Source organism: Globicephala melas, chromosome 11 (genome assembly GCF_963455315.2).
Source record: "Globicephala melas chromosome 11, mGloMel1.2, whole genome shotgun sequence".
Lineage (NCBI taxonomy): Eukaryota > Metazoa > Chordata > Mammalia > Artiodactyla > Delphinidae > Globicephala > Globicephala melas.
Window position 1 is genome coordinate 64,681,849 of NC_083324.2, and position 15,700 is coordinate 64,697,548.

The 15,700-nt window shown below is 43.5% G+C and overlaps 1 protein-coding gene and 1 non-coding gene across 2 annotated transcripts in view; both read left to right on the top strand.

Annotated features, from left to right (window-relative positions):
- PPARD (peroxisome proliferator activated receptor delta) overlaps positions 1 to 15,700 on the top strand; it is a 77,186-nt gene that overhangs the window by 16,038 nt on the left and 45,448 nt on the right. The gene's annotated exons all lie outside the window — the stretch shown is intronic.
- Positions 4,051 to 4,157, top strand: LOC115860879 (U6 spliceosomal RNA). The gene has a single exon (XR_004042570.1). It is a non-coding gene; the product is annotated as a U6 spliceosomal RNA (small nuclear RNA).

Below are 15,700 nucleotides of genomic sequence, written 5' to 3' on the forward strand. Positions count from 1 at the left end.
GATGCTCAACATCGCTGATTATTAGAGAAATGCAAATCAAACTACAATGAGATGTCACCTCACGCCTGTCAGAATGGCTGTCATTAAAAAGTCTACAAATAACAAATGTTGGAGAGGAGGTGGAGAAAAGGGAATCTTCTTGCACTGTTGGTGGGAGTGTAAATTGGTGCAGCCACTGTGGAAAACAGTATGGAGGTTCTTCAAAAAACTAAAAATAGAACTACCACATGATCCAGCAATTCCACTCCTGAGAATATATCCAGAAAAGACAAAAGCACTAATTCAAAAAGATACATGCACCTCAATATTCATAGCAGCATTGTTTACAATAGCCAAAACATGGAAGTGCCCATCAACAGAGACATAAGTGCCCATCAGCAGACAAATGGATTAAGAAGAATGGTATACATTTACAATGGAATATTACCCAGCCATAAAAAAGAATGAAATTCTTCCATTTGGAGCAATGCGGATGGACCTAGAGAATCTTATACTTCGTGAAATAAGTCAGACAGAGAAAGACAGATACTGTGGGACATAACTTATGTTTGGAATCTGAAAAATAATACAAATGAATGTATATGCAGAACAGAAACAGACTCACAGGCACAGAAGACAAATTTGTAGTTACCAAATGGAAGAAGGAAGGGAGGAAGGACAAATTAGGGGTATGGGACTAAAAGATACAAACTACTGTGTATAAAATAGATAAGCAACAAGGGTATATTGTATAGCATGGGGAATTATAGCCATTATCTTGTAATAAATTATAATGGAATATAATCTGTAAAAATACTGAATCACTGTGCTGTACACACGAAACTAGTATAATATTGTAAATCAGCTATACTTCAATTAAAAAAATAAATTTTAAAAGTCATACATAGGGAATTCCCTGGCAGTCCAGTGGTTAGGACTCGGCGCTTTCACTGCCCATGGCATGGGCTCAATCCCTGGTCGGGAAACTAAGATCCTGCAAGCCACGTGGCATGGCCAAAAAAAAAATCATACGTAATCAATGCCATCTATAAGCGACTGCTATAAATTTTAATCTGTGTTCATTCATTCATTTATCTATCAATTAATTGATTATTATTTTTGGGTGAAGAATGTGGATAACGATCTCACAAGCCAAGGACTGTGTTCTTTTAGATTTTAGTATGACTGTGTATACCTATTCTTTTTTCTTTCAAAAATGGTTATTTTTTAGTTTGGTGATCTGCCTTTCCCATTTTTCAGGTGGTTTCATTATGTCTCTGTTTACTCTCTGACCTTCCTTGCCTTTTGTGAGTGAGCAAAGAAAGGCATTTTGCCCAAAGGGAGGCATTTGGGAAGAGCCATCTGGTTATTTCTTGGTGTAGTTGCTTAAAGCGTGGACGGCAGAGAGGTGCATGAAGTGTGTGTCTGCCTCTCCCCATCCATGTTTCTCGCTACCTATCTTCCATCTGCTCTCCCTACCCACCCCTCTGCCTTTTTTTTCCTTCCATACAAACCCAGGAAAGGATACTGCCTCCAGTCTGAAGGTTTCTTTTCATGGCTTTTAGAGAAAAACCTCTCAGGAGCTCAGAAAAAAAGGTACACAGAGTGGAGACGGGAAAGGTCATGCCTAAGCTGGGGTGGGGTCTTGGGAAGAGTGACCAAGAGGAGGGCCCAGGTCCCTGGCTCTGTCTTGAAGCAGTGAGAAGACACTGGGTGTTAGGTTTGTGGGGGATAGCAGGTGGCTGTGGGGCCTTCTTGCAGAGACAGCAACCAAGATGACCAGGAGGAGGCCTGGAGATTATATAAGGGGCCCAGATAAAGGTCGGAAATAGGGGACGAGGAATTGTGTCTTGACAGGACACTCTCCTCCACCCAGGCCCTGCTCTTTCCATGAACCTCTGCTGGTCTGCTTTCCCTACCTGGCCGTGGCAGGTAGGGAAAGCAGGTCTTTCCCTACCTGCCAGGTAGGTCTGGCAGACCCGGCCACCATGCCCTACTGACACCTCTGTGCCAGCAGCTGCTCCACGGCCCCTCCCTGGCCAGTAGGTAGGGATCTGCGCATGTAGTCAGGCATGGGGAAGATGTTCCCATCACCCTTAGAATTGGCAGCTCAGATTCCATTCTAGAAAAACAGCTCAGAGCCAGGGAGAAAATGGAAGCTGGGGTGGTCTGGGAGGAACAAGCGATGCCTCCCCTTTACTTCTTACTGAATAAATGAGGTCTCTGGCCGTAGGTGAGGAGAAGGCCTCTGAGCCCTGAGGATAAGTGAAACTTGGCATCTCAGCTTTTTTCTGGGCTACTCTGGTCTGCACACAGGCTGGTGTTTCATGGCGGGGCCAGGAATCCATGCTTATGAACAGGATGATTTCCATAAGCTGTGTGTTCCTCAGTGGATCATACTTGTTTTCCTGTGGATCCCAGTCCTGGTGAGACCCGGCAGCCACCCGCTGGGCTGCAGAGCAGGGTAGCTTCCTGTGGGGCCCCTCGAAGCCTGCACTGCTCCTCTCCCTTCCTCCACTCCTGAGCTATAATTAAGTTCCTATATGAAACCGTATCCCTCAGCTGACACACACTTGTAACCGCAGTCCTGGTCACTGGGCAGCTCCTCTGGGGTGACTCCAGGGTCTGGTGTCTCAGCCTCCAGACAGTCTTGGGTAGGTCTGAGTAGGTGGTGGGAACCCACCAGGAGAGGCGTGGGTCCAGTGAGGCAGGATCAGGCCTTGCCCAAGAGGCAGAAAGTGGGGAGTCAAGGGGGAGATGAAGGGCTGGTGAGCAGCCAGAGTGCAGGGCACACAGAGGTGGAGGCCAGGACAGGCAGCCTTGCAGGGCAGGAGGGCATGGACAGGGCCAAGGTTCTGAGTCACCGAGCCACGAGGCAGAATGTAATCAATCTGTTTTATTTTATACTCTGCATATTTCTGTAGTATTGTAAAATTGAGATATACTTCCCATAATGTAAAATTCACCACTTTAAAGTATACACTTTAGTGGTTTTTGGTAGATGTACCGTGTCGTACAATCATTGCCATTATCTAATTCCATAACATTTCCATCACCCCCAAGCAAACCCTGTACCTATTAGTACTTAGTCCTAATACCATCTTCCCCTCATTGATTCCCTGGCAACCACTAATCTACTATCCTTCTCTGTGGATTTCCCTATTTTGGACATTTCCTATAAATGGAATCATACAATATGTGGTCTTTTGTATCTGGCTTCTTTCACTTAACATAATATTTTCAAGGTTCATCCATGCTGTAACATGTAGTGGTACTTCATTCCTTTTTATGGCTGAATAATATTCCTTTGTATCATTTGGGTTGTTTCCATTTTTTTGGCTTCTATGGACACTCATTTACAGACTCTTGTGTAGACATATGCTTTAAGTTCTTTTGGGATTATACATAGGAGTAGAATTGCAGGGTCATGGTAACTTTCTGTTTAATATTTTGAGGAACTACCAAACTGTTTTCCAAAGTGCCTGCATCATGCCCTCACTCACTTATTGTTTGTTTGTTTGTTTGTGTATTATGTTTATTGGCTGTTTATTTATTTTTAATTATAAAATATATATAACATAAAATTTGCCATTTTAACCTTTTTTTTTTTGCGGTACGTGGGCCTCTCACTGTTGTGGCCTCGCCCATTGCGGAGCACAGGCTCCAGATGTGCAGGCTCAGCGGCCATGGCTCACGGGCCCAGCCGCTCCACGGCATGTAGGATCTTCCCGGACCGGCGCACGAACCCGTGTCCCCTGCATCGGCAGGTGGACTCTCACCACTGCGCCACCGGGGAAGCCCTAACCATTTTTTAAATGTACATTTCAGTGGCATTAAGTACCCTCACATTGTTGTACAGCCATCACCACATCCATCTCCAGAACGTTTTTTCATCTTGCAAAACTGGGAATCCCCTGGTGGTCCAGTGGTTAGGACTCTGTGCTTTCAATGCCAGGGGCCCGGGTTCAGTCCCTGGTTGGGGAACTAAGATCCTGCAAGCTGCGTGGTGCAGCCAAAAAAAAGAAGAGAAAAGAAAAAAAAAGACCATCTTGCAAAAATGAAACCGTACCCATGCTTGCTTCGGCAGCACATACACTAAAATTGGAATGATACAGAGAAGATTAGCATGGCTCCTGCACAAGGATGACACGCAAATCCATGAAGCGTTCCATATTTTTAAGATGATACAAATGGAGAGATATTACCATGTTCTTGGATTGGAAGAATCAACATTGTGAAAATGACTCTACTACCCAAAGCAATCTACAGATTCAATGCAATCCTTATCAAACTCCCAATGGCATTTTTCACAGAACTAGAACAAAAATTTCAGAATTTTTATGGAAACACAAAAGACCCAAATAGCCAAAGCAATCTTGAGAAAGAAAAACGGAGCTGGAGGAATCAGGCTCCCTGACTTCAGACTATACTACAAAGCTACAGTAGTCAAGACAGTGTGGTGCTGGCACAAGGGCAGAAATATAGATCAATGGAACGGGATAGAAAGCCCAGAGATGGACCCACACACATGTGGTCACTTTACCTTTGGTAAAGGAGATAAGAATATACAATGGAGGAAGGACAGCCTCTTGAATAAGTGGTGCTGGGAAAATTGGACAGCTGTATGCAAAAGAATGAAATTAGCACACTCCCTAACACCATACCCAAACATAAACTGGAAATTGATTAAAGACCTAAATGTAAGGCCAGACACTATAAAACTCTTAGAGGAAAGCATAGGCAGAACACTCTATGACATAAATCACAGCAAGATCCTTTTTGACCCACTTCCTAGAGAAATGGAAATAAAAACAAAAATAAACAAATGGGACCTAATGAAACTTAAAAGCTTTTGCACAGCAAAGGAAACCATAAACAAGACAAGAAGACAGCCCTCAGAATGGGAGAAAATATTTGAAAATGAAGCAACTGGCAGGGGATTGGTCTCCAAAATATACAAGCAGCTCATGCAGCTCAATATCAAAAAAACAAACAACCCAATCCAAAGATGGGCAGGGGACCTGGATAGACATTTCTCCAAAGAAGATATACAGATTGCCAGCAAACACATGAGGGGATGCTCGACATTACTGATCATTGGAGAGATGCAAATCAAAACGACAATGAGGTGTCACACCTCACACTGGTCAGAATGGCCATCATCAAAAAATCTGCAAACAATAAAAGCTAGAGAGGGTGTGGAGAAAAGGGAACCCTCTTGTACTGTTGGTGGGAATGTAAATTGATGTGGCCACTATGGAGAACAGTGTAGAGGTTCCTTAAAAATCTAAAAAAAAACTACCACATGACCCAGCAATCCCACTACTGGGCATATACCCTGAGAAAACTATAATTCAGAAAGAGTCATGTACCACAGTGTTCATTGCAGCACTATTTACGGTGGCAGGGACATAGAAGCAACCTAAGTGTCCATCGACAGATGAATGGATGAAGAAGACGTGGCACATATATACAATGGAATATTACTCAGCCTTAAAAAGAAACGAAATTGAGTTATTTGTAGTGAGGTGGAGGGACCTAGAGTCTGTCATACAGAGTGAAGTAAGTCAGAAAGAGAAAAACAAATACCGTATGCTAACGCATATATATGGAATGTAAAAAAAAAAAATGGTTCTGAAGAACCTAGGGGCAGGACAGGAATAAAGACGCAGAGAATGGACTTGAGGACACAGGGAGGGGGAAGGGTAAGCTGGGACGAAGTGAGAGAGTGGCATTGACATATATACTCTACCAAATGTAAAGTAGATAGCTAATGGGAAGTAGCCACGTAGCACAGGGAGATCAGCTTGGTGCTTTGTGACCACCTAGAGGGGTGGGATAGGGAGGGTGGGAGGGAGATGCAAGAGGGAGGGGATATGGGGATATGTGTATACGTATAGCTGATTCACTTTATTACACAGCAGAAACTAACACAACATTGTAAAGCAATTATACTCCAATAAAGATGTTAAAAAAATAACAAAAAATAATAAAGTTACTTAGGTCAGTTCCTTATACCTTTAACCACTTCAGTGAAGTGGTTCAATATATTTGTTGTACACAACTGATTCTTCTATCATATTCTGTCTTTAATCCTGGGATTCCCATATGGCCATTTAAAAGAAATTATACATTAAGGTTTACTCTTTGTGTTGTACATTTAAATGGGGTTTAAAAAAGGCATAATGCCATGGATCCAGAGTTATAGTTTCATACATTTAGTTCCATTACCTTAAAAATTCCCTTGTGCTTCAATTATTCAACACCCCCCACCCCCCGTTCCTAGTTTTGCCTTTTTCAGAATGTCATATAATTGGAATCATACAATGTGTAGCCTTTGCGGAGGAAATTCCTTAACTTAGCAATATGCATTTAAGATTCTTCCATGTCTCTTCCTGGCTGACAGCTCATTTTTAAAAAATTACTGAACAATATTCTTTTGTGGGTATGTGCCACATTTTGTGTATCCATTTACTTCTTAAGGATATCTTGGTTGCTTCCTGTTTTGGGCCATTGTGAATGGAGCTGCAATGAACATTCACAAGAAGGTTTTTTTCTGGACATAAGTTTTCAAGTCTAGGTAAACTTAGATAGACACATGACTGTGGATCATATGATAAGACGATTTTTAATTTTGTGAGAAACTGACAGGCTGTCTTCCTAAGTGGCTGTATCATCTGCATTTTTACCAGAAAGGAGTAAGAGTTCCTGTTGTTCCACATCTCACCAGCATTTGGCTGTTAATGTTTTGTGTTTTAGACATTCTAAATATATGTTTAGTAGTATCTTGCTGTTGTCTTGGTTTGCAGTTCCCTGATGACAAGTGATGTTGAGCATTTTCTCGTATGATTATTTGGCATACGTAAATCTTTGGTCTGTTCAGATCTTACGCTCGTTTTTCAAGTGGCTTATATATTTTATTATTGTTCAGTTTTAAATATTTTTTGTGTATTTTTGATATGAATCCTTAGATACGTATTTTGCAGATGTTTCTACCAGTCTGTGGCCTACCTTTTCATTCTCTTAGCTGAGCCTTTTACAGAGCAGAAGTTTTTTTAATTTAGTAAAGTCTAGTTCATCAGATTATTTTCATGGATTGTGCTCTTGATATTATATTTAAAATCTCGTCACCTCACCCCAGGAGATGGTGATTTTCTCCTGTTTTATATTTAAGTTTATGTTACATTTTAAGTTAACTTTTGCATAAGGTCTAGGCTTTTATATGTTTATATGTATACATATATGTATGTATATGTGTGTGTGTGTGTGTGTGTGTGTGTGTATATATATATATGTATATAGTTCCAGGCACCATTTGTTGAAAAGACTTTTGTCCATTGAATTGACTTTGCTTCTTTCCCAAAAGAACTGTTGACTATGTTAGTATTGGTCTATTTCAGGACTTCTTACATTGCTACATTGATATATGTATCTGTTCTTTGCCAGCACCACACTGTCTTGATTTCTATACTGTAATAAATATTGAAATCACAAAAAAAAGGGAAAAAAAGAAATTCTGTACCCTAATTAATAATTCTCCATTCCCCACCCCCCGCCAGGCTTCTGACAGCCACCATTCTACCTTCTGCCTCTATGAATTTGACTACTCTAAATCCATCATAGGAGTGGAATCATACAGTATTTGTCCTTTTGTGACTCGCTTATGTCACATATAATGTCTTCAGTGTTCACCCATGTTGTAGCGTGTGTCAGAATTTCGTTCCTTTTTAAGGCTGAATAATATTCCATTGTGTGTATATACATCTTGTTAATCCATTCATCTGTTGATGATTCATTCATCTGTTGCTTTCCCCTTTTGGCTTTTGTGAATGTACTACTATAAACATGGATGTACAAATATCTGTTCACGTCCCCTTGTTCAGTTCTTTTGGGTACATACCCAGAAGTAGAATTGCTAGGTTGTATGATAATTCTGTTTTTAATTTTTTAAGGAGCCACCGTACTGTTTTCCATAGTGGCTGCGCCATTTTACATTCCCACAAGCAGTGTACAAAGGTACCCACGCCCTCCCTCTTGGTTGATAGCTCGGTTGAATACAGAATCAGAATTTTGAGGTTACTGTTCCATGTTTCAGTATGAATAATGAAGTTAGTTGGAATCTAAGTCCTTTGTAAGTAATCTGTTTTTTCTTCTCTGAAAGATGTAAGAATATTCTTTATTCTTGGAGTTCAGATATATCACCAGGATATATCTAGATATTTGTCTTCTTTCCTTAATTTCTGCGGAGCCCTTAATTGCTAAAGACAAGTCTTGGAATCTCCAGGAAATCTTCTATTTGTTTTCCTTCATTGTCTCTATTCTCTGCTTCTAGGACTCTTATTAGACAGACTTTGGACTTTTGGACTTATTGCTTCATCACTAGTGTGTAGAAATATGATTAAATTTTATATATTCATCGTGTATACTTCAACCTTGCTGAACTTATTTATTAGTTCTAACAGGTTTTTTTTTTTTAGTGGATTTCTTAGGATTTTCTGTGTATAAGACCATGACTTGTGCTAATAGAGATAGTTTTACTTTTTCCTTTCCAATCAGATAACTTGTATTTCTTTTTCTCACCTAATTGCCCTGGCTAGAATCTCCAGTACAGCATTGAATAGAAGTGGTGAAAGTGGACATCCTTGTCTTGTTCCTGATCTTAGGAGGGAAGCTTTTCCTTAGGAGCTGCTTATTTTTGAATTGAGAATTCTTGACGTGCTACAAAATTCAGAGGTATTCCCTCTTTCCCTCCCCCACCTCTCAGCCGCCCAGCCCCCGGTGGGGGCAGCCCCATTAGCCACTCTCATTTATGAGCATGTACCTCTTTTCTGTTATGACATTATTACTTTCCAGGCAGATGACTATCTGCTGTGCTCACTGGTCTGCCTCTCGCTTCTTGTAGTGTGTCTTGTCCATCTGGCATCCAGTGCGCCTGGAGCTTCCTCATTCTTTTTCACTGCTCCCTCCTCTCTTTTATGTGTGTACCACCCCCCTATTTATTGATGGGCGTACAGGTGATTTCCAGTCTTTTGCTGAGTGAATAACCTTCACATGTATCATTTTGCACACAGATATAACAAACAGATTGATATGGATGCAATGCGACAGATGCCGTGGCTGGCGGAGATGTGTGTGGGAACTGCCGGGAGGGAAGGAGATAAAGGCTTTCAGAGGAGGCTGGTTAATGGAGCCTTAAGAAAGGCTCAGGGTGAGCATTTGGCATCTGGGGTGGGCCTCGCAGGCTGGGCAGAATTGCAGCAGGCTGAGATGGTGTAGGAAGCACAAGTGTGAGTAAGAGAGCAGCAGCTCAGATGTGATTGGGGAAATCAAGAGTATTGTTTATCTATTGCTTCATAACAAATGACCCCAAAACTTAGTGGCGTAAAACAACATTTATGATCTGGCAGTGTCTGTGGGTCAGGAGGCAGTTACACAAGGGCCTGAATATTAGGAGGCAGGTGTTTTGCGAGCCGTTTTAGAAGGCTGCCTCCAATAGCAAGTTGCAGTGAGGATGGGATTGACTTGGAGCCGGCTGGAGGTGGGGTGGAGCCATTAATGTAGGTAATCTTACATGCTCGGCTGGGAGGTTGGGATTGATGTGAGAACATGGGAGCCACAGAAGGCCTTTGAGCAGGAGAATAATGTGATAGGCGTTATCTAGGACAGTTAATCTGCTAGGATTATACCAGACGGGTTAAAATGGAGAGTGATACACAGGCAGAGACTTAGATTAGGAGAGGTCTGTATTAACCGAACTGAAAAGTTTCTGGCCTTTAGTAACAGTTGCTACGCATGGAGCACCTTCTCTGTACCATGTACTTCGGCTGTGTTTTCTCAACTCTTCTGTCTTAGAAACGACCACAAAAAGAAGGTATTACTGATGTATATTGTTTGCAGCTGAGAAAACTAAGCCTCTGAGAGGTTAAGAAAGTCGTGTATGGTGCACAACTAGTAAGTTGCAAAGTGGCACTCAGGTCTGCCTGGCCTTTAGGACCGTGCCTTTGGGTGGCAGCGTGAGTGGAAAGGTGGGGATGACTGTGGAGACAAAGCCTTGGCCCTTCCCTGGGTGCTGAAGGGAGACGGAGGAGTCTGAGAGGTTGATTTTTTGAACCTAGGTGGCCAGGACAAAGATGACACTGTAACAGGAAAGAAGAGAGGCCAGTGGGTCGCTGCTGTGGTGGGGGAAGGTGAGTCATCCTGGAACACTGGGTGCTTGTTGGCAGGGTCCTTCCCGGTTATAGGGGATCATAAATAGTTCCCAGACTTCGTGTATGAAGATGTGCTTTTGGCCAAAAAGCGCTCTAAAAGTGGGAGCTTCTTGGTCAGAGGATTCTGTGAGGAGGTTCTTTGTTTGAACACTGTGTTTTCGTGTTCCCTCAGCAGTCTGAGTGGGGCCTCTGCCACATTCTGCTGGTCAAAGCAGTCCCTGGACCAGCCCTGATTCAAGGAGGGAGGAGTAGCAAGGGCAGCCATCTTTAACCCACTAAGGGCCAGTGATGCAGAGCAGGGATTCGAACTCACAGCTGTGTGACTCAGACCCAGGGCTCTTTCTGCCACACCACCCTGCATTCCTTTCTGCTTCCGACTCCTTGGGGCCTGTAGAGCTTGCTGGGTCACGTGTGTTGTTGTAAGGGAACTAATTTTTATTTTGGCCTCCCAGAGCAGCAGTTGCACTAGTCACCTCTTTTTCACACGTTAGCCTCCAGGATCACCATGCCTGAGAGAACCTTCCAAAATTGGCTTTGTCTGGGGGAATCAGCTGGCTGTCCCCCAGGCTCTTTGGCACTGATTGCTGAACACGCCTGGAATTTCCCCTTCTGCACTTAGTGCTGGCCTGTGGGATCCCTGCAGTGCTGCAGCCAGATGTGCAGACGGGCCCCATTACCAGTTGTCCCAAGTGGTGTCTAGTCCAGTGATTCCCAGGCAAGACTCAGCTGGCAGATTCACCAGGGAATTTTGGAAGAAAGGTAGTTTCCTGGGCCTTGTCTCAGGCCTCTCGAATTAGAATTTCCAAGAATGAACTCCAGGAATCTGCGTTTTAAAGCTCCCCATTGACCTGAGGGGGCAGCCTGGTTGGAGAACCACTGACTTCTCAGAAAGGTGCCCTTGAAGTCACTGATCAGAGTTCAAGTGGGGCCTGAGAATGACGGTCCTGAGGGCCTCACACCTCACAACCAGGAAGTGACTCCTGAAAGCCTCCAGGTTTCTGACTGCATCTGCCCAAAGGATGCTCTTTTGCATTTTTAAAAAAAATTATTTTATTTATTTATTTTTAGCTGCGTTGGGTCTTCATTGCTTCGTGCGGACTTTCTCTAGTTGTGGCGAGCGGGGGCTACTCTCCGTTGCGGTGCGCGGGCTTCTCATTGCAGTGGCTTCTCTTGTTGCAGAGCACGGGCTCTAGGCGTGCGGGCTTCAGTAGTTGTGGCTCATGGGCTTAGTTGCTGCATGGCATGTGGTATCTTCCTGGACCAGGGAACAAACCCATGTCCCCTGCATTGGCAGGCAGATTCTTAACCACTGCACCACCAGGGAAGTCCCCATGTTTGGTTTTAAAAGAGAGAGCAAGAGCGAGAGTGAGAGAGAGAGAGAGAGTGTGTGTGTGTATGTGTATGTGTGTAATTTTGAATGAATCAAAATGTAAGCATACTGATAAATTTTGCCAAATTCCAGAAAGTTACACTAATTTACCCTGTCTCAGCAGTATGTGAGAGTTTCTGACTCCCGGTTCCCTTGAATCTGAGTTAACGTATAAAGGAAGTCCCGTGGTCTTCTGAAATGTAACACTCTCTGACCTTGGAACCAGTTAGTTTGGAGTCAATGCTCACATTTCCCTTTCCTTGGGCCACCAGGGTCTTGCGTGTTGGGTGAGACGGTGGTGTCTGGGAGCTCTGACCTCCTCAGTCCTCACTGTGGCCCCGTGGTATTGCATCATTTCCTGTCTCCCTTAGGCCACGTGGCATTCTATGGCCACTTGCCCTGTCACGTGTGGAGGTGTTGGGGAGTGAGTAAAGTTGGGTTGGTCAAGTGTGTGTAAGAAGACATTGGTTCGGGCTTCCCTGGTGGCACAGTGGTTAAGAATCCGCCTGCCAATGCAGGGGACACGGGTTCAAGCCCTGGTCCGGGAAGATCCCACATGCGGCGGAGCAACTAAGCCCGTGTGCCACAACTACTGAGCCTGCGCTCTAAAGCCCGCGAGCCACAACTACTGAGCCCGCATGCCACAATTACTGAAGCCCGCACACCTAAGAGCCCGTGCTCCGCAACAAAAGAAGCCACGACAATGAGAAGCCCGCGCACCGCAATGAGAAGCCCGCGCACCACAACGAACAGTAGTCCCCGCTCGCCACAACTAGAGAAAGCCTGCACAGAGCAACAAAGACACAGTGCAGCCAAAAATAAAATAAATAAATTAAAAAAAAAAAACGACGTTGGTTCCAGCTGCTGATTTACATGCCTTCTGACGTCATCAAGAGAGATGTCACTCTCGAAGTTGCATGTCTTCAGAAGTAGAAATGAAGAAATGCTTCCAGGAAGCCCAACGCAATCAGCCCAACCCTCTGAAGGTGGTGGGCACCCACGCAGCTGGTAAACGCTGCCTGAGTCACCACTGGCCACAGTCCCTGCTCCTGTCCACACAGTTCCTGTCTGGGAGGACCTGCCCAAGACAGTGGCCAGGGACGTGGTGTAGGTCTCCCCAGGTCATGGTGGCAGACTCTTGGCTCTGGTTTCACAGCAGTTCTTTTCTCCAAAGATGAGTTGTGGCGTCTGCCTGTTTTTTGGATAAGTCTGTGGATTGTACACTTGGGATTTGAAGGAAGAGCTGGATGGCCAAGGCAGAGCTTTTACGTAGCAGAGCTGTATCCCTGTGTGGAGTCAGTTAAGACTCTCCAACAACAGCTGGCTGGTTATCCTTTTATTCATCTCTCATGGTTTTCGTGTCACATTCTCCTTGGAGTTTGGTCCAAGCCTTCTTCCACTCACCCCTATCCCTCTCAAGAAGATGCTGCCTCTTGTCACTGTGGAGATCACAAGCGTTACAGATGCCGTAACTTCTTTCCTTGCATCTCAGAGATCTCTCGTGTTTGGGCCCTCACATACTTGTTTGTTTTATTATTACTATTACTGTTATTACCAAGTGCCTGCTTTGTGCCTAGTACCTTATTAGACTCTGGAAAGATGCAGCAGGAGATTGGCCCTGCCCTCTGGGAGATGAAACATCTCTTTTCTCCCTTCCTCTCTGACTGTGCCTTTGCTGCCCTGGTTCCTCTTCCTCTTTCCCCTGCCTGAGTGTGAGCGTCTGGGGGCTCCTGCCCCTTCTCTGCCAGACCTGCTCTTCCCACAGTCCGCACCTTAATGGGAGCATCCCCACCCCCCTGGTCACCTGATGGGCACCCTTCATGTCTCTTTTAATCAGTCACCAGATCTTGTCAATTCTTCTTCCTTAATATCTTTACTGCTTTTTGCCTTAAAGTCTGATGACACTAGTGCTACCCCAGCTTGTGGTTGTTATTTGCCTCATATTTTCAACCTTTCTGTGTCATCACATTTTAGGAGTTTCTTTCATAAACAGAACGTGGCTGGATTTAAAATTTTAAGTCAGATCTGAAAATCTGTCTTAAATGAGTTTAATTTATTTACATTTTGGGGTTTGACTTAAATATATTATGTTTTTGAGTCCTTTCCATATGCTTTCCTTTTTTGCCTGTTTTTCTCCTTTCCTGCCTTCTGTTAGATTGACTGAGTTTTCTTTATTCTCGTTACTGGTCTGAAAATTATACACCTTATTTCTGTTCTTACTCCTACATTTTCTCTTCTTACCCCCCATCTTTTTACTTTGGAGAAAACATGAAAATAATATAGTGAACATCTGTATTCTTTTTACTTGCATTTAATGCATTTCTCTCTTTATCGCTATATACTTTTGTTTAGAACCATTCGAAAGTAAGCGTGGACTTGTTTTTCTTTTTCTTCCTCAGGATTTGGTGTGCTACTTCTATCGAGAGACTCACTTAAAATTTTTTTTTTTTTTTGTATTTTGGAATAATTTTAGATAAATTTAGATTTAGAGAGTTTCTGTACACCTTTACCCAGCGCTCCCTAATATTAACATCTTATATTTAATTCTCTTTTAAATTTTGGGAAATTCTCAGTCATTCTCTTTGGTTCCCTCCCATTTTTTGTACTCTAGCCTCCCGGAATTCCTCTTAGACATCTGTTGACCATTCTACCATCCAGGTCTCTTATATGTTTTTTCTGTGCTGCTTTATCTCTTTAACCATCTGAATCTTCTCATTTTGTTAGCCCTTTCACATTATTTTATTATTCCTGATTCTTGGGATGCTTCCTCCCTTTTTGTGTCTGATGCTGTCCCTCTTGGTGGTTTATTTCTGTGTGGTTTGTAACTTTGGGTTGTGAGCTCATCTTCAGGAAGGACTGTCATGGGCAACTTTTGTGTCCTGGGGTGTGAAAGTATCCCTAAGAACAGTTTGCATCTGGTGGGGCCGTAGGGTTAAAGGTCCTGGCTCAGTTTTTATGTTCACTTCTCAGTTTGGCACCCCTTCACCACTCTCAGTGTAAAATCAGATTCGTATCCATGGGTGGGGCTAGCTTAGTAGTTGAGTTTCTTATGGGTGACTTTCACCCTTCCACAGAGCCTTGGAGAAATGGCCAGCTCCTTATTGCTTTACTGGGCAGCCCTTTGAGGTTCATGTTGATATCTGGGCTCAAAGCCACAGCCAGACATTATAACTACTTCATGTGTGGGTTCAAAAGTCCACAGGTCATTCTGGTGTCAGTCCCACTTATTGTTCATGTTTCCCTTTTTCTTGTCATTTCTGGCACATGGGGTATTTTTCTTTCAAATTTGGCTGTATGTTTAAGGATATCATTTATCTTATCTAGTATTTCTATGACTGTGACCATAGTGGGAAGGGGAAGCTCTTTCACATTAATTCAGTCCATTATATTGCTGAAAGTTCAAGTCCAAATCCTTAGTATAGTGTATGCAGCCCTTTGCGATCCAGCCCCCATCTACCTCTCCTGCGTAAACTTAGCTTTCAAATTTTACACTTCAGCAAACTGAACTATTTGTACACCGCAAACTGTAATGTTTAAAAGCTCAAGTTTTAGAGTCCAGCTGTTCGGTTTGGAACCTGTCTTCATCCTTTCATAACTTGTGATCTTGGACAAGGTACTTATCCTCTCTGTGCCTCAGTTTTCTCCTCTGTAAAGTGGCAGCATCTGGCATATAGTAAACCTAATCCCTGTTAGTTCCGTCCATGGCTGCTGTCTCGAGGAGGCCACACCCTCAGGCTTCTGCACCTTTGCACATGCTTGTTCCTCCCAGGAAGTGCCCTTGACTGCCTTCCTTAATTCCTCTCGACAGAATGGCTTTTGCTCTTTCTGTGCTTGGTGTCTCTTTCTATAGTAATTATCACTCGGTAGGTCATTGTTTGTTTACGTTTCCTTTCCTTCCCAGATGCAGGGACCCCTGAGAACAGGGCCTTGTTTTTCTTGGTGCTTGAAGCTCCTGGCATTCTCCCTGTCACTTGGTGGCTGCTCAGTGTGGCCTGTTGAGTTGAATTGCATTGAATTTCTCTGGTTGAGTAGAGGCAAGGGCTTGGGAGTGGTATGAGACCCATATGCAGGGAAAGAGAGCAGGAAAGATTTTTTTTTTGGCACGTTTTGTGCCAAGTTGATGAAAATGTGGCTGGGACACAAG